Below are 19495 nucleotides of genomic sequence, written 5' to 3'. Positions count from 1 at the left end.
TTTATTTTCATTTGGCCTTTTTTCTGGGGTTTGTGAGATTTTGGTCTGAAACAGTTTCCTTTGATGTTTCATATTTCTATGTGGCACTCTCTAGTGCGCAGATGCTCTAGTCTCTAGAGCTGCTTATTCCCTGGAGTGTTGTCAGAGGTGGCAGGTAGTGGCACTGGTGCCTGGGGTGAGGAGAGAGCTGTTTCCTGCTTCCCGGCTGCAGTGCCTGCTTTCACTGTCAGAACTAGTGGGCCAAGCACACATATGTAAGCCTCTTTGCTTTGGGCCTGGAACTGCTATAGGTGTGGCCTTCCTCTGTCTGGCCTCATGCCGTGTCAGAGACTTCCAGTTTCTGAGCCAGTGCCAACAGGCCTGGAGAAATGCACAGCATGCTCTTTTATCACAGTGGGGAGCCTTGGAGCTGAGTAGCCAGCCAGGGGAATGGAAAACCTGAAGCTCCTGAAAGTTCCCAACCTGCTGGGCATAGCACACACACACAACCTTGTCCACGTATCCCTTCTCCCACCCAGTGAACTCCATGAAAACCCTGCCTCTTTAGCCGCTCTCTTCCTGCTAGGAAGCCTCTCAGACTATCTGCCTATCTTTTGTCCCAAAGCAGCCAGATGTGGATCCCTGTGCTCCACAAATGGCTGGAATATCAGTCTCTCCAAGTAGTCCTCCTGTCTTAGCTTTCCAACCCCACTAATCTCCAGAGCACCACGCACTGTCGGTTTGTGCTCCCAAAACATATCTCCAGGGCTAGCAATTCAGCAGTCCTAGGCTTCCACCCTATCCCAGTGCCATTTTTCTTCCTCCCGCCAGTGAGCTGGGGTGGGGGCAAGGGCTTGGGTCACGCTGGATCAAGGCTTTGGTATGTTACCCTGTTTCATGATGTCTGCTCTGTCTTCCTGGTGTAAGCAGTCTGGTGCAGCCTTCTCTCCTTTTGGTCTTTTAGGATTAATTGTATTAACTATATTTTCATATTGTATATGGTTTTGGGAGGAGTTCTGTATCTCACTTCTCACACCACCATCTTCAATCCCCGGGCTCATCCTTAAATTTTATTGGAGAAGTTGTTAATGTGCAATACTGTTTGTCCATATAATTAAGCATTTTTTCCTGGCTTCCTGTAGTATCCATTGAATTAAGATAGTCAAATATGATCTTTCCTTAATGGAAATAATTTAACTTTATTTCAGGAGTACTCCAAAATACTATTAATTAATGAGGAGCATTACATGGAACATTGTTATTGATATTCAAGGTTTGAGAGGTAAATTTAAATTTTCCAAGAATAATTCCTGAACAACACCTTCCCAGAAAAGAAACTATATTCTTAGAAAGATGAGTGAAAACAAGCTCTGTCTAATACAACCAATCTTGGTCAAGCACAAGACTTGGTTTTCTGTCTCCAGATTACTTCAAAGGAACTGACCAGTTCCAACTGTGAATGTGAAGGTGGCACTGTGAGGTTGGAGTCAGTTTTCTGCAATGTTCCCTTGCTGTTTATCTTGACTTTATTCACACAGTGGCAGGGGCTGGTGTTTCTCTAGTCATGTTCCACGAAACAGGAGTTGGTCCCACTGTGGATACTGTCTCTGTTAGATTAATGTGCACTGCCCTCAAATGAAAGGCAAAAGGGAGAATATCATGTGTTTTTCCCCCATTGAAAGGGGCTACAAGAGGACCAAGTGTGTGTCTCTGGATTATGAGGAATAGTACAGGTATTTCACCTGTCAAAGAATAATCATATATTTTAATATCATCCCTCACTGTGAGGCCTTACTCAAAATCATCAAAACATTTATAGTACTGAGTAGTTGGTAGGAATTTTGATTTTCAAGTTGTGACTCCTAGAAGTCACCATTTTCCCTTCAAATTTTCAATCAAGAATGCTATTTTAATAAATTAATTGGGGAATCTGTAATGATTTTGACTTACAAATTTTAAACTAAGCATAGCTATTTATTACATTTAATTGTTATATTCAAAACAACCATGTTATTTTAGTTCTAGGTAATAGCTAAGCCAAGAATAAGAAAATACTTGGAAAGAGATTGAAAGATGGATGTTTATTTATAATTTATATTTTAAATAGACCTGGTAAATGGCATACATACTTGCATAACATTATGAGCAATCTGCTTAATTGTAAAATTGTAAAACTAGAGAAATATATTAAGAATAAAAGCCAGTTAATGCAGGAAATTAAAAAATTTTAAGTTTTAAGGATTTCAGTATTTAGTTTAGTGAATTCTGTTGCACTGGCTTCTTACAGATTTTGTGTTTTGTTTTTTTAACCTCTAAACTACAATGTCAAACTTACTTGTTTGTAGTTGCAATTCAGAAGTTCTCATTCTCTCTATATATAGAATATATATACACATGTAAACAGACAACAGAAGCTTTGCTAATACTATGTGTATATATACATATACATTCGTGTGTATATATATATATATATATATATATATACATGCACACAGTGTTTGTACTTGTGTGTGTATATATATGTATATATATATATATACTGTCAGCAAAGCTTTATTTATCTGTTAGTGTAGGGAAGTGTCAGCATTCCCCGTAATCCATACTATTTGACACATGTAATTTAAAACCATAGCCTTCTCAGCCCTAAGAATCCCTCCCACTAGCAATCACTCTAAATATATTGTAAAGATGTTTTTCCTCTACAAATCTCAGTTCTTGATCTCTCATTGTCTTTTTCTCTCTCTCTCTGAATATATAAATATATATGTGTGTATATATATATATACACACACCTGTATATATACACATACACACACATACATTATATAGTTATACAATCAGATATTGTGTTATATATTATATACATAATCATTTATATCATTACATAATTAGAGAATGATTCTGTTTGCTTTCTGTATTCCCTAGGCTGAATTGCTTTTATGTATTAGGAAAATCCATAACTAAACACAGTATTTTGGTAAGCACATTTTTTCTAGCAAATTATTAACCCATATAGCTTTTCAGAATATCAGTCTTTCTCTCATCATGATACAACCTATGTCTTTCTCTTCATTTGTGCCTTCCTCTTTAGAATATTAAATTTCTAGACAGTTATGCACACAATGACTTCTTTAAGTGTATATGTGGAGAATTTCTGAGTGTATCTTTTCATATTGATGATCTACAGATACTATAGTTCCTGAGGCAAATGTTACTGTAAATACTGATATTTCTAGTATAAAATTTATATGTATTATGGTCTGCCCCTCTAAACCAGTATCTGTAGGTCCACAGGTATACTTTTTCAGGATGAGTAGGCATTAAATCAATATTCGTAGTTCACTGTTACTTCTTATTGAGCTCTTGGAATGAATAGGCCACTTTCTCTGGATAATTTCTTCCTCCTGATTTTTATGGCTTTTCTGAGGCATAAAGTGATTGGATGTGTATTTTCACTTGAAAAATGACAATATGAGTTTATATAGAAGTAGTTAACATTTGCATCCTGCAACTCTTTTATTGATGTATTTGTACTTTCTGTGTTTTGGTGGAGGTTATCTGCCTTCCATACCTTATCCCCTCCACTTAACTCTGTCTTCTTATCCCTTGAATGTGTGAATTTAAAATGCACGCTTTAAAATGTATGGTTACATGTTCATGCAGATCTTTTCTCCATGTATTACTTCCAGCAGCTTTGTTTTCATTTTTATTTGTACAGAGCTTTTCGAACATTGTAGTGACTATAACTGAATGACTTTTAATCACCCATGATAAAAAACATGCAGTATTATAAACTTAGTCATTTTATCTCTACTTTGCATAAAATTTTTATTTTGCTTTTCATATCAGAATCTTGAGCAGTTTTAAAGATTTTTTAATAGAAATAAGGCATTTGTGCAGAGATCCAAGCATTATTGGAAGATTCATTGTATCAAACCTTGGTATTAACATAAAATCTTGTTTTATAAACTTATTAATGCCTACTTAAAACTAAAGAAATGAAACTGTTTGCTTTAAATAGCAGCATACAATATAGGTTCCATTTGAAATGTTGGAATAAGTAATACAAAAGCAAAATAAAGCAAAGAAATTATGCATGGTTTATTTTCTTTTAATATTTAATGGATTGAGCTCCACATACCTACACGTGCTGAGGGACTTTCAACTTTATTAGCAACTAAGCTTTCAGTCTCTACTCTTGATAATATCAAATGTAGAAGACTCCATGATTGCATTTAAAGAGCATATCTGATTGAGAAAATGAAAGATAGAAATTATTAAAGATGGCAGTGTGAGAGGAGAGATAGAGGCTTCCTCCTAAAACTGGATACAATTAGAAAATTTAATTGGTGCAACTAATCCTGAAAGAGCAACAGGAAAGAGGATGGCATCAGACTGAAAACACCTGGAGAAAAGAGCAGACCTCACTGAACCGGGTAATGTACCAGAGCTGTGGCTCCAAGGGACCCGAGCGCTTCCCCCACTCCAGCTGTTGGGCGGGAGGAAGACAAATGGAGCAGGGTGGGAGTGGAAGGCTTGGGACTGCTGACTACCTACCTCCGGAGATCTGCGCTGGGAGCACAAACCTACATTTCATGGTGCTTTCATGAGACTCGCATGACTACCGGGTTGGAAAGTTAATACAGGCAGAGTTCCTGGGGAGACTGAGATTCTATCTGCTTGAGGAAAGCAGGGATCCATATCTGGCTGCTCTGGGACAAAAACATACCTGTGTGACCGGCCCACTGGCTCAGGCAGTGGAGAGAGGCACAGCAGGTGGGAAACAGCTCTTTTCTGCCTCCAGGTACAAGTACCGCTCCCCCGTGACCCCTGACATTGCTTCAGGGGCTGAGTAGCTCCAGAAACTACAGCTTCTGGACACTAGAGGGCGCCATATACAAACATGAAATACCAAAGGAACCTTGTCCATAGGAAAATTATTAATAAAACTCCGGAGAAAGCACAGGAGCCAGGAGGCAGGGAACAGCTCTTTCCTATGCTCATTACCACTCCCCTGCAATGCCTGACATGGCTTCAGGGGCTCAGCAGCTCCAGAATAGAGCTTCAAGACACTAGAGAACACCATGTACAAACATGAAATGCCAAAGGAACCTTGTCCAGAGTAAAACTGTTAATACAACTCCCAAGAAAGATTTAAATGATATGGACCTTGTGATGCTTCCTGAAAGGGAGTTCAAAATAAAAATTATCAACATCCAAATGGAGGTACAGAAAGACATCCAAGAACTCAGGAATAAATTCAGGTCAGAGATCCAATCATTAAAGAACACGATGGAGGGTAATAAAAGCAGGTTGGATACAGTGGAGGAGACAATAAATGAAATAGAAACTAGAGAAGAAGAATACAAAGAAGCTGAGGCACAGAGAGAAAAAAGGATCTCTGAAAATGAAAGACTATTGAGAGAACTGTGTGACCAATCCAAGAAGAACAATATTTGCATTATAGGGATACCAGAAGAAAAAGAGAGAGAAAAAGGGATAGAAAGTGTCTTTGAGGAGGTAGTTGCTGAAAACTTCCCCAATCTGGGGAAAGAGATAGTCTCTCAGGCCATGGAGATCCACAGATCCCCCTACACAAGGGACCCAAGGAAGACAACACCAAGACACATAGTAATTAAAATGGGAAAGATCAAGGATAAGGACAGACTGTTAAAAGCAGCCAGAGGCAGAAATAAGAACACATACAAAGGAAAGCCCATCAGACTAACAGACTTCTCAGCAGAAACCTTACAGTCCAAAAGGAAGTGGCATGATGTATTTAAAGCCATGAAACAGAAGGGCCTGGAACCAAGATTACTTTATCTGGTGAGATTATCATTTAAATTTGAAGGAGGAATTAAATTACAGATAAGTAAAAGTTGAGAGAGTTTACCTCCCACAAACCATCTCTGCAGTCTATTTTGGAGGGACTGCTATAGATGGAAGTGTTCCTAGGGTTGGATAGCTGTCACCAGACCAAGTAAAACCATGGTAGGGAGGATGGAGCAGCTGATTGTGAGGCAAATGCAAAATTAAATTAACTATCCCCAAAGCTAATCAAGGGATAGAGAAAAAGTATAGAATCTGATACCTAATATATAAAGAATGAAGGAGGATGAAAAAGGAAGAAAAATAGAAAAGAACCTTTAGATTGTGTTTGTAACAGCATACTTAGTGAGTTAAGTTAGACTCTTAGATAGTAAGGAAAGTAACCTGGAACCTTTGGTAACCACAAATCTAAAGCCTAAAATGGCAAGAAGTACATACCTAACAATAATCACCCTAAATGTAAATGGCCTGAATGCACCAATCAAAAGACATAGAGCCACTGAATGGATAAAAAAACAAGACCCATCTATATGCTGCTTACATGAGACTCACCTCAAACCCAAAGACATGCACAGACTAAAAGTCAAGGGACGGAAAAAGATATTTCATGCAAACAATAGGGAGAAAAAAGCAGGTGTTGCAGTACTAGTATCAGACAAAATAGACCTCAAAACAAAGAAAGTAACAAGAGATAGAGAAGGACATGACATAATGATAAAGGGCTCAGTCCAACAAGAGGATATAACCATTATAAATATATATGCACCCAACACAGGAGCAACAGCATATGTGAAACAAATAATAACAGAACTAAAGGAGGAAATAGAATGCAATGCATTCATTTTAGGAGACTTCGACACACCATTCACTCCAAAGGACAGATCCACCAGATAGAAAATAAGTAAGGACACAGAGGCACTGAACAACACACTAGAACAGATGGACCTAATAGACGTCTATAGAACTGTATACCCGAAAGCAACAGGATACACATTCTTCTCAAGTGCACATGGAACATTCTCCAGAATACACCATATACTAGGCCACAAAAAGAGCCTCAGTAAATTACAAATGATTGAAATTCTACCAAGCAACTTTTCAGACCACAAAGGTATAAAACTAGAAATAAATTGTACCAAGAAACCAAAAAGTTTCACAAATACATAGAGGCTTAACAACAGCTTCTAAATAGTCAATGGATCAATGGCCTAATTAAAATGGAGATCCAGCAATATATGGATATAAATGACAACAACAACACAAAACCTCAAATTCTGTGGGACATAATGAAAGTAGTCTTAAGAGGAAAGTATGTAGCAATCCAGGCATATTTAAAGAAGGAAGAACAAACCCAAATGAATAGTCTAACATCACAGCTATCAAAATTGGAAAAAGAAGAATGAGGCCTAAAGTCAGCAGAAGGATAGACATAATAAAGATCAGAGAAGAAATAAACAAAATTGAGAAGAATAAAACAATAGAAAAAATCAAAGAAACCAAGAGTTGGTTCATTGAGAAAATAAACAAAATAGATAACCCTCTGGCCTGACTTATTAAGAGAAAAAGAGAATCATCACACATCAACAGAATAAGAAATTAGAAACGTAACATCACGACGGACCCAACAGAGATACAAAGAATTATTAGAGACTACTATGAAAACCTATATGCTGAGAAGCTGGAAAACCTAGAAAAAAATGGACAACTTCCTAGAAAAATACAACCTTCCAAGACTGACCAAGGAAGAAACACAAAATCTAAACAAACCAATTACCAGCAAAGAAATTGAAGCGGTAATCAAAAAACTACCCAAGAAAAATACCCCTGGGCCATATGGATTTACCTCGGAATTTTATCAGACATACAGAGAATATATAATACGCATTCTCCTTAAAGTTTTCCAAAAAATAGAAGAGCAGGGAACACTCCCAAACTCATTCTATGAAGCCAACATCACCCTTATACCAAAACCAGGGAAAGACCCCACCAAAAAACAAAATTACAGACCAATATTCCTGATGAACATAGACGCAAAAATACTCAACAAAATATTAGCAAACCGAATTCAAAAACACATCAAAAGGATCGTACACCATGACCAAGTGGGATTCATCCCAGGGATGCAAGGATGGTACAACAGTCGAAAATTCATCAACATCATCCACCACATCAACAAAATAAAGACAAAAACCACATGATCATCTCCATAGATGCTGAAAAAGCATTTGAAAAAATTCAATATCCATTCATGATAAAAACTCTCAGCAAAATGGGAATAGAGGGCAAGTGCCTCAACATAATAAAGGCCCCCATATAGGATAAACCCACAGCCAACATCATACTGAACAGCGAGAGGCTGAAAGCTTTCCTCTGAAATCGGGAACTAGACAAGGAAGCCCACTCTCCTCACTGTTATTCAACTTTGTACTGGAGGTCCTAGCCATGGCAATCAGACAAAACAAAGAAATACAAGGAATCCAGATTGGTAAAGAAGAAGTTAAACTGTCACTATTTGCAGATGACATGATATTGTACATAAAAACCCTAAAGACTCCACTCCAAAACTACTAGAACTGATATCAGAATACAGCAAAGTTGCAGGATACAAAATTAACACACAGAAATCTGTGGCTTTCCTATATACTGACAATGAACCAATAGAAAGAGGTATCAGGAAAACAACTCCATTCACAATTGCATCAAAAAGAATAAAATACCTAGGAATAAACCTAACCAAAGAAGTGTAAGACCTATACCCTGAAAACTTTAAGACACTCCTAAGTGAAGTTAAAGAGGACACTAACAAATGGAAACTCATCCCATGCTCTTGGCTAAGAAGAATTAATATCATTAAAATGGTCATCCTTCCCAAAGCCATATGCAGATTTGATGCAATCCCTATCAAATTACCAGCAACATTCTTCAATGAACTGGAACAAATAGTTCAAAAATTCATATGGAAACACCAAAGACCCTGAATAGCCAAAGCAATCCTGAGAAAGAAGAATAAAGTGGCAGGGATCTCACTCCCCAACTTCAAGCTCTACTACAAAGCCATAGTAATCAAGACAATTTGGTACTGGCACAACAACAGAGCCACAGACCAGTGGAACAGATTAGGGACTCCAGACATGAACCCAAACATATATGGTCAATTAATATTTGATAAAGGAGCCATGGACATACAATGGGGAAATGACAGTCACTTCAACAGATGGTGCTGGCAGAACTGGACGGCTACATGTAAGAGAATGAAACTGGATCACTATCTAACACCATACACAAAAGTAAATTCAAAATGTATCAAAGACCTGAATGTAAGTCATGAAACCATAAAACTCTTAGAAAAAAACATAGGCAAAAATCTCTTGGATGTGAACATTAGCGAATTTTTCATGAACATATCTCCCCGGGCAAGGAAAACAAAAGCAAAAATGAACAAGTGGGACTATATCAAGCTGAAAAGCTTCTGTACAGCAAAGGACACCATCAATAGAACAAAACGTTCTCCTACAGTGTGGGAGAATATTTTCATAAATGACAGATCCCATAAAGGCTTGACATCCAAAATATATAAAGAGCTCATGCTCCTCAACAAACAAAAAACAATTAATCCAATTAAAAAGTGGGCAGAGGAGCTGAACAGACATTTCTGCAAAGAAGAAATTCAGATGGCCAACAGACACATGAAAAGATGCTCCACATCGCTAGTTATCAGAGAAATGCAAATTAAAACCACAATGAGATATCACCTCACTCCAGTAAGGATGGTCACCATCCAAAAGACAAACAACAACAAATGTTGGCAAGTTTGTGGAGAAAGGGAAATCCTCCTACACTGTTGGTGGGAATGTAAATTAGTTCAACCATTGTGGAAAGCAGTATGGAGGTTCCTCCAAATGCCTCAAATAGAAATACCATTTACCCAGGAATTCGACTTCTAGGAATTTACCATAAAAATGCAGCAGTCCAGTTTGAGAAAGACAGATGCACCCCTATGTTTATCGCAGCACTATTTACAATAGCCAAGAAATGGAAGTCACTTAAGTGTCCATCAATAGATGAATGGATAAAGAAGATGTGGTACATATACACAATGGAATATTATTCTGCCTTAACAAGAAAACAAATCCTACCATTTGCAACAACATGGATGGAGCTAGAGGGTATTATGCTCAGTGAAGTAAGCCAGGTGGAGAAAGACAAGTACCACATGATTTCACTCATATGTGGAGTATAAGAGCAAAGAAAACATGAAGGAACAAAACAGCAGCAGAATCACAGAACCAACGAATGGACTAACAGTTACCAAAGGCAAAGGGACTGGAGAGGATGGGTGGGAAGGGAAGGATAAGGGCAGGTAAAAGAAAGGGGGCATTACGATTACCATGTATAATATGGGGGGGGGGCTATGGGGCGGCCTCTACAACACAGGGAAGACAAGTAGTTATTTTACAGCATCTTACTATGCTGATGGACACTGACTGTGAAGGGATATGTGGTGGGGGACATGGTGATGGGGGGTAGCCGAGTAAACATAATGTTCATCATGTAATTGTAAATTAATGATACCAAAATAAAAAATAAATAACGTTGTTAAAAAGTTAATCACCCACAGAATGAAAATAGGAATAGGATTATAAATTTGAAAACAAAAGAACAATAATTAAAACTAGAAATTGTAGGGAATAAGACAGGCAGAAAAAACAAATGATTAAGACAGAACTAGTAACAGGTATATGGGCATTTACAAAAGATTCCTTGTTTAAAAACTCAAAGGCACATCATCTACAAATCTAAAAGACATTCTTACTAACACCTTTTCCATCATCCCCCATCCAATCTATCATCAATCTCCAAATACTTTCTTCATCTAAATATGTAACAAACACATGTATTTCCCTTTCTGCCTATTCCTACAACTCTACCTCAAGACTTTCAGCACTGCTGATAGAAAATTCTTCACTGACTTCAACCAAAAGTGACCAGGAATTTTTAGGCACAGCTTCCCATGTAGAAATGACTCTATTCTTTTAAAATTGTATCACTAAAATTGCATCATGCAAATGGTTGATATTTGTTTGAAACATTCAGACTGAAAAGAAATGGGGGCTTTTTCTGGGGATTCCAATGAAAACATATGAAAGACAATCAAACAGTAAGAGCAACAGTGCAGAACCATAGTTTTCTAATAAAATTTCTTCTATGTTTTGTTATATAATACCTCCTTTCCCATTGAGTGTTCAATACCCCTCTTCATGCTTAGGAGAAATAAAATTTGAGACTATTCACAAGTACCTATCCAATAAACACGATACAGAAGTGTTTAAGGATGATAATGAGTATAAGGAAAATAAAAAATATGTATATTATATAAATAGAAAAAGTTCTATTTTTCTATTATCCATATTCTTCTGGGGAAAGACCTGGAAGAATGTACCTATTCCATTCTTTTATTACCATTATCAAGAAAGCTTATTCATCAGCTCCTAAAGTTCTAGGTTAAAAACAGACTAATGAACAGAATTGCTCCAACAGAACAGACCCATATTTAATAAGCCACTGTTTATTTCTAAGCCAGCCAACTCTCCTTTCTTGTGTTGAGATGACACCAAAGTAGTAGGGAAAGAACAATGGCAGAAAATTGTCCCAATTTATCTAATGGCAGTATTTCAGCCTTGCTCTCTTCTCTGTAACTGGATCATAATCAATATGCATTTAATAGACATAGCCATAAAATTGCATTATTTAATACTACAATAGCTCTATGTATTTTCTCAATACTAATTTCATGTCATTTCTCCAGGATAGAAGATCTAATGACTTGTTTTGAAGAAAATAGTCATAAACCACAATGTTATTTAAATGTAATGACACTTACAATAAACCATTATGAAATAATGGTTTAAAGAAACAGAAATGTCAGCCAGAAGAACCTACAAATAGAATAAATAAGTGCATTATTCTCTCAGCTCATATTTTAATATCTTAATAAAACATTGATCTGATGTTTAAAACTTGCAAGGAAATTTCTTTAAGATATCACCTAAAACCTGAAAATAAAACATTGATATAAGGTGAATTTTTCTATTTTATGATAATCCTTCTTAAGTACTATAAAGGTTCCTTCTAAATCTGTTTTTGGAAGCCTAAAGACACAAGAATTAGAAGTAGTCTCTGCCTCAGATACTCCCCAAACAAGACTCTCAACGGTAAAAGGCCCAGCAGCCTTGCTGTTACAGGTGAGGTTGCCTAGCAACTTCCATCCACCAGGCTGAAGCTGTCTGAGTGCATCAGTTCCAAGAGCAACTTTTGCAGATCAATTACTGAGACAGAAAATGAAGACAAAAATGAAAACGTTAGTGCAGTGCCCCATATAATAAAAGAATATTCAGATATTGAAAGACAAAACTCTTGTAAAAAGCCTGTCCTTATATCTTTTTCTTGCAAAAATACATGTACACAAAGACCTTGAAAGTGAAAACTTTATCATTACAAGACTCCTAAATATTATTAGGCTAAAATCAAGAACCTGTGAATTTTTTATACTGGATCTGGGAGACCTCTGAAATGACAAAGAAAATTTTTTAGTTTATTTCATCAGAATGTAGCTTTTGTTTATTACAGGAGCTTTAGAGGGAATTGTTTCTGTAATCACTAAGGTACTTATGTCTGCAGAAAGACTTATAAATGGACAGTTTAGTTTGTGTATTATACAGCCACTTGATGACTTTCTTATTTATTTATTTATTTCTCATTTGAGCTACTAACAAGGAGACACAGCAGATTAAGGGAAAGTAAGTAAAGTGAAAATCAATCACAGCCCAAATCCAAATTCAGACTTCATCTATAAAATGAGATGTTTAGAAGAGATGTTCTCCAGGCTCTTTCCAGACATCTTCCAGTCTTCCAGCCACTACAATCCTTGTTTCATGTCCTCTAGTAATTGTACTTAATAATCCTAACAGTTATTCTCAAAGTAAAAAATGGTTTCCATTTAAAGGTTGAAAACAAAAGGCTCACAAACATTGTGTTGATTTAAATTCTGTAATCACAAAACTACATGAATATCAGAAATATATTAGAAACATATTAGTTTCATAGGGCTGCCATAATGATTACCATAAACTTGATGGCTTAAATAACAGAAATCTATTCTCTCACAGTGCTGAAAGCCAAAAGTCTGCAGCCAAGGTGTCAGTCTATGGATCCCTTCTGCAGGCTCTGAGGGATGATACATTCCACTCCTCTCTCCTAATTGCTAGCAGCTCCTGCTAACTTTGGTGCTCCTTGTCTTGCAGATACACCACTTCATTCTCCACCTGCATCTTCACATGGTTTCCCACTTTGTGTCTGCGTGTTCCAAATACCCCTGTTTTTTTCTGTTAATAGGATTCCAGTCATTGGATTTGGAGCCCGCCGTAAATCCAGGATGATCCCATCTCAAGACCGTTAACTAGATCTACAAAGACCCTATTTCCAAATAAGGTCACATTCACAGATATCAAGAGCTAAGACTTGGACATATCTTTTTGGGAGTTGACAATTCAACCTACTGCAACCTATTATTTAGGATGATTTCCTAAATCTTGTAATAATACACGTAAAACGATCAGGCAATAAGCTTCATGTTGATAATTTAGTGTGCTAAATAAACTTGCCTTGATTTAATAAATGAAAAACAATCTCTAGTCTTGTCATACAGATAATATCTTTTTCTATTACGACTTCAAAATAATAATGCAGAGAATGCAATTTCTAGTAATCATATTTTAAGAAATGCTGTCTCATACTTTAAAATCTCCAAGAGAGCTGTCCTTAGATGCTTGTTTCAATAAAGTGAATCTTGGTAACACTCTAAAGCTCTCATTTATTATGAAGATAAGTTTAGCAGTGAGGCACATTGCGCTCTCTATAGTGAATCAATAATAAAAAAAAAAAAGACCTGCATTGTTATCACTACTGCTACAATTGGTGGAATAAGGTAAATTGATAAATACAAAGATATTATCTTTTTATTTACTCTTATTCACTTATTTCATTTGCTTTACAAATTCATGTGGTAGATACTACTATTACCCTTATTTTGGAGGAAATTGGAATATAGAAATATATCAAAGTTGTTCAAGACCTCAAAACCTATAATTTGTTTGAATGCTGTAGACCAAGACATTGCTTTTTTTTTTTTTTTTTTTTTTTAGTTGGGGAGGCATCAACTAGAGTTGCCAGCAACTTACTCTACACAGCAAGTCCAAGACAACCCCAGGCTACAAATTCAAGTAATTCAGTTACAGGGTAGGCATTCTTTTTTCTTCTTTTTTTATTAAGGTATCATTGATATACAATCTTATGAAGGTTTCACATGACCAACATTGTGGTTACTACATTCACCCATATTATCAAGTCTCCCTCACACACACACACACACACCCCATTGCAATCACTGTCCATTAGCATACTAAGATGTTACAGAGCCACTACTTGTCTTCTTTGGGCTATACTGTCTTCCCTGTGACACCCCTACATTATGTGTGTTAATCATAATACTCTTTAATCCCCTTCCTCCTCCCTCCCCATCCATCTTCCCTACCACCATCCCTTTGGTAACCACTAGTCCTTTCTTGGAGTCTGTGAGTCTGCTGCTGTTTTGTTCCTTCAGTTTTGCTTCGTTCTTATACTCCACAAATAGGTGAAACCATTTGGTACTTGTCTTTGTCTGCCTGGCTTATTTATTGAGAATAATACAGGATAGGCATTCTTATTCAACATACTATACTGCTTCATCACACAACCACAAAAATAGACTGAGTTCAAAGGTAACCCAGACTAAACACTATATTCTCAATTCTCTTTGTATCTTTCTGGTGGCCATAAAACTGAGTTCTGGCCAGTATGACATATGTGGAAGCCTTAATTTTATGTTTCTTCTGCTTTGCTGCCTAGAATGTGGAAACCGCCAGTATGGATTAAGAGAAAGGGGCCCACCCCAAATGACAGAGCAGAGCCTCCATACAGTGTTAGACTACACACTCCAGAATTTATAGAACAGACAAATAAATGGCTATATTCCTTAAACCCTGTTAATTTGATGCTTTGTTTTTGCAGTCTAAATCTTACCTGACAAAGGTAGCCGCATTATCACTTATTTAGGAAATGAGGAGACCTACGCTAGGGAGTTGAAATCTGTCATTCAGCTGATGGACATGCCACTAAATTTAAAATGCAGCTGAATTACAGAGATAGCAGTATATGTGATTCTCTACATTTTCCCATTCTACATGAATAAAAATGGGAAGGTGAAGAATAAAGAAAGGCCTGTTTTCTACTGCATATGGTAATTTTATATAGGTTAACATTTTTTCCCAAAATTATATAGTAAATGTGTCATTTATTTGACATACCATACCAGCCCTAGCATTATTTAGAAAACTGCATATTTCATATGCTTTTTTATATCTACCTCTCAGTCCAAATAAATTTTTTTGTCCTCCAATTTAAAACAAAAGTATATTTTGCATTGGTGAAAATACTGTTTCAGGCAAACACAATGTTGAAGACTTAACATTAACAGTGAATTCACTCTCAATTACATCTTATTCATAATTCAAACTTTCAAATAACTTTATTCTATAGAAAATTGATTTTCAATATAATGAATTAAACATTTATTTCTTTCACATGAAAACAGAAACTCAAAACCTTTTTAGCAAATCCTATAAAATGCCTTCTATTCATATTTTGCTATCAAAACTGCTATAAAATGTTGCATTCTGCTCATTTATTATTATTTTTATAAATTATTTTACAGTAGTTCTAAAGAAAAACTAGACCTATATTCACTGGTATATTTTCATGGTGAAGGCTTCTTTGTACTTGAATCAGTCTTGGAATAGATGACTAAGTTGCTGTTATTATATGGATTAAAAAATTTAAACATACAAGAACCCCATTAAAAATGGTGGCGTGAGAGAAGAGACAGAGGTTTCCTCTTAAAACCACATACAATTAGAAAATATAGTTGGTGCAACTAATCCTAAGAGAGCAAAAGGAAAGAGGACCGTGCCAGACTGCACCCACCTTGAGAACAGAACAGACCTCATGGAAAAGGGTAGCATACCAGAGCTGTGGCCCAGGGGGACCCAAGCCCTTCCCCCACCCCAGCTCACCAGTGGGAGTAAGAGAAATGGAACAGGGAGGGAGTGGAAGGCCTGGAACTGCTGAATACCTGGCTCTGGAGATCTGCTCTGGGAGCACAAATCTACATTTCATGGTGCTTTTATGATACTAGTGTGATTATGGCGTTGAAAATACAGGCAGAGTTCCTGGAGAGACTGAGATTCCAGCTGCTTGTGGGAAGCAGGGATCCATGTCTGGCCGCTCTGGGACAAAAGCCTATACCTGTGTGCACAGCCCACTGGTTCATGCAGTGGAGACAGGCATAGCAGCCGGGAAGCAGAAAACAGCTCTTTCCTCCACCCAAGCACCAATACCACTCCCCTGCAACCCCTGACATTGCTTCAGGGGATGAGCAGCTCCAGAATAGAGCCTCTGGACACTAGAGAGCACCATATACAAACATGAAATGCCAAAGGAACCTTGTCCAGGCTAAAATTATTAATACAACTCCTGAGAGAGATTTAAATGACATGGACCTTGTGACTCTTCCTGAAAGGGAGTTCAAAATAAAAATTACCAACATGCTAATAGAGGTATGGAAAGACATCCAAGAACTCAGGAATGAATTCAGATCAGAGATCCAATCATTGAAGAGCACGATGGAGGGTATTAAAAGTAGGTTGGATACAGTGGAGGAGAAGATAAATGAAATAGAAACTGGAGAAGAGGAATACAAAGAAGCTGAGGCACAGAGAGAAAAAAGGATCTCTAAGAATGAAAGAATATTGAGAGAACTGTGCGACCAATACATATGGAACAATCGCGTTATAAGGATACTAGAAGAAGAAGAAGAGAGAGAAAGGGATAGAAAATGTCTTTGAGGAGGTGTTGCTGAAAACTTCCCCAGTCTAGGGACGGAGATAGTCTCTCAGGCCATGGAGGTGCACAGATCTCCCAACACAAGAGACCCATGGAAGACAACACCAAGACATATAATAATAAAATTGGCAAAGATCAAGGATAAAGACAGACTATTAAAAGTGGCCAGAGAGAGAAATAAGATTACATACAAAGGAAAGCCCATCAGGGTAACATCAAACTTTTCAGCAGAAATCTTACAGGCCAGAAGGGAGTGGCATGATGTATTTAATGCAATGAATCAGAAGGGCCTGAAACCAAGATTACTTTATCCGGCATGATTATCATTTAAATTTGAAGGAGGCATTAAACAATTTCCAGATAAGCAAAAGCTGAGAGAATTTACCTCACACAAACCATCTCTACAATCTATTTTGGAGGGACTGCTATAGATGGAAGTGTTCCAAAGGTTTAATAGCTGTCACCAGAGGAAATAAAACCATAGTAAAGAAAGTAAAACAGCTAATTACTAAGGAAATGCACAATTAAAATAATTATCCCCAAAGTCAATCAAGGGATTGACAAAGTATATAGAATATGATATCTAACATATAAAGAATGGAGGAATAAGAAAAAGGAGGAGAAAAAAAAAGAACCTTTAGATTGTGTTTGTAACAGCATATTAAGTGAGTTAACTTAGACTCTTACATAGTCAGGAAATTAAATTGAAACTTTGGTAACCATGAATATAAAGTCTGCAATGGCAATAAGTATATATCTTTCAATAATCACCATAAATGTAAATGGACTTAATGCACCAATCAAAAGACACAGAGTAATAGATTGGATAAAAACGCAAGACCCACCTATATGCTGCTTACAGAAGACTCATCTTGAACCCAAAGAAATGCACAGACTAAAAGTCAAGGGATGGAAAAAGGTATTCATGCAAACAACAGGGAGAAAAAAGCAGGTGTTGCAGTACTAGTATCACACAAAATAGACTTCAAAACAAAGAGAGTAACAAGAGATAAAGAAGGACATTACATAATGATAAAGGGCTCAGTCCAACAAGAGGATATGTGATGCATTCATTTAGGAGACTTCAACACACCACTCACTCCAAAGGATAGATCCACCAGACCGAAAATGTGTAAGGACACAGAGGCACTGAACAACATACTAGAACAGATGGACCTAAAAGACATCTATAGAACTCTACATCCAAAAGCAAGAGGATACACATTCTTCTCAAGTGCACATGGAACATTCTCCAGAATACACCATATACTAGGCCACAAAAAGAGCCTCAGTAAATTACAAATGATTGAAATTCTACCAAGCAACTTTTCAGACCACAAAGGTATAAAACTAGAAATAAATTGTACCAAGAAAGCAAAAAGGCTCACAAACACATGGAGGCTTAACAACATACTCCTAAATTATCAATGGATCAATGACCAAATTAAAATAGAGATCAAGCAATATATGGAAACAAATGACAACAACAACCAAAGCCCCAACTTCTGTGTAATGCAGCAAAAGCAGTCTTAAGAGGAAAGTATATAGCAATCCAGGCATATTTAAAGAAAGAAGAACAAACCCAAATGAATAGTCTAATGTTACAATTATTGAAATTGGAAAAAGAAGAACAAATGAGGCTTAAAGTCAGCAGAAGGAAGGACATAATAAAGATCAGAGAAGAAATAAACAAAATTGAGAAGAATAAAACAATAGAAAAAATCAATGAAACCCAGAGCTGGTTTATGAGAAAATATACAAAATAGATAAGCCTCTAGCCAGACTTATTAAGAGAAAAAGAGAGTCAACACACATCAACAGAATCAGAAACAAGAAAGGAAAAATCACAATGGACCCCACAGAAATACAAAGAACTATTAGCGACTACTATGAAAACCTATATGCTAATAAGCTGGAAAACCTAGGAGAAATGGACAACTTCCTAGAAAAATACAACCTTCCAAGACTGACCAAGGAAGAAACACAAAATCTAAACAAACCAATTACCAGCAAAGAAATTGAAGTGGTAATCAAAACACTACCCAAGAACAAAACCCCCGGGGCCAGATGGATTTCCCTCGGAATTTTATCAGACATACAGAGAAGACATAATACCCATTCTCCTCAAAGTTTTCCAAAAAATAGAAGAGGAGGAAATACTCCCAAACTCATTCTATGAAGCCAACATCACCCTTATACCAAAACCAGGTAAAGACCCCACCAAAAAAGAAAATTACAGACCAATATCCTTGATGAACGTAGATGCAAAAATACTCAACAAAATATTAGCAAACCGAATTCAAAAACACATCAAAAAGATCATACACCATGACCAAGTGGGATTCATCCCAGGGATGCAAGAATGGTACAACATTCGAAAATCCATCAACATCATCCACATCAACAAAAAGCAGAACAAAAAACACATGACCATCTCCATAGTTGCTGAAAAAGCATTCGACAAATTTCAACATCCATTCATGATAAAAACTCTCAAGAAAATGGGTATAGAGGGCAAGTATGTCAACATAATAAAGGCCATATATGATAAACCCACAGCCAACATCAAAACAAATGGTGAGAAGCTGAAAGATTTTCCTTTAAGATTGGGGACAAGACAGGGATGCCCACTCTCCCCACTGTTATTCAACATAGTACTGGAGGTCCTAGTCATGGCAGTAAGACAACACAC

The 19495-nt window shown here is 36.9% G+C and overlaps 1 long non-coding RNA gene across 1 annotated transcript in view; it reads left to right on the top strand.

The window, feature by feature from the left end:
• The window catches only part of LOC140844256 (uncharacterized), a 115827-nt gene extending 102407 nt beyond the window's left edge, over positions 1 to 13420 (top strand). Inside the window, exon 3 of the long non-coding RNA XR_012122406.1 lies at positions 13201 to 13420. This is a non-coding gene — a long non-coding RNA (uncharacterized lncRNA). The remainder of the gene's footprint in view (positions 1 to 13200) is intronic.
• Positions 13421 to 19495: the final 6075 nt, after the last annotated feature.

The sequence above is a fragment of the Manis javanica genome, chromosome 11 (assembly GCF_040802235.1).
Source record: "Manis javanica isolate MJ-LG chromosome 11, MJ_LKY, whole genome shotgun sequence".
In the NCBI taxonomy this organism is placed as follows: Eukaryota; Metazoa; Chordata; class Mammalia; order Pholidota; family Manidae; genus Manis; species Manis javanica.
The sequence above is the reverse complement of the archived record's forward strand: the minus strand, read 5'-3'. Positions and strand labels throughout refer to the sequence as shown.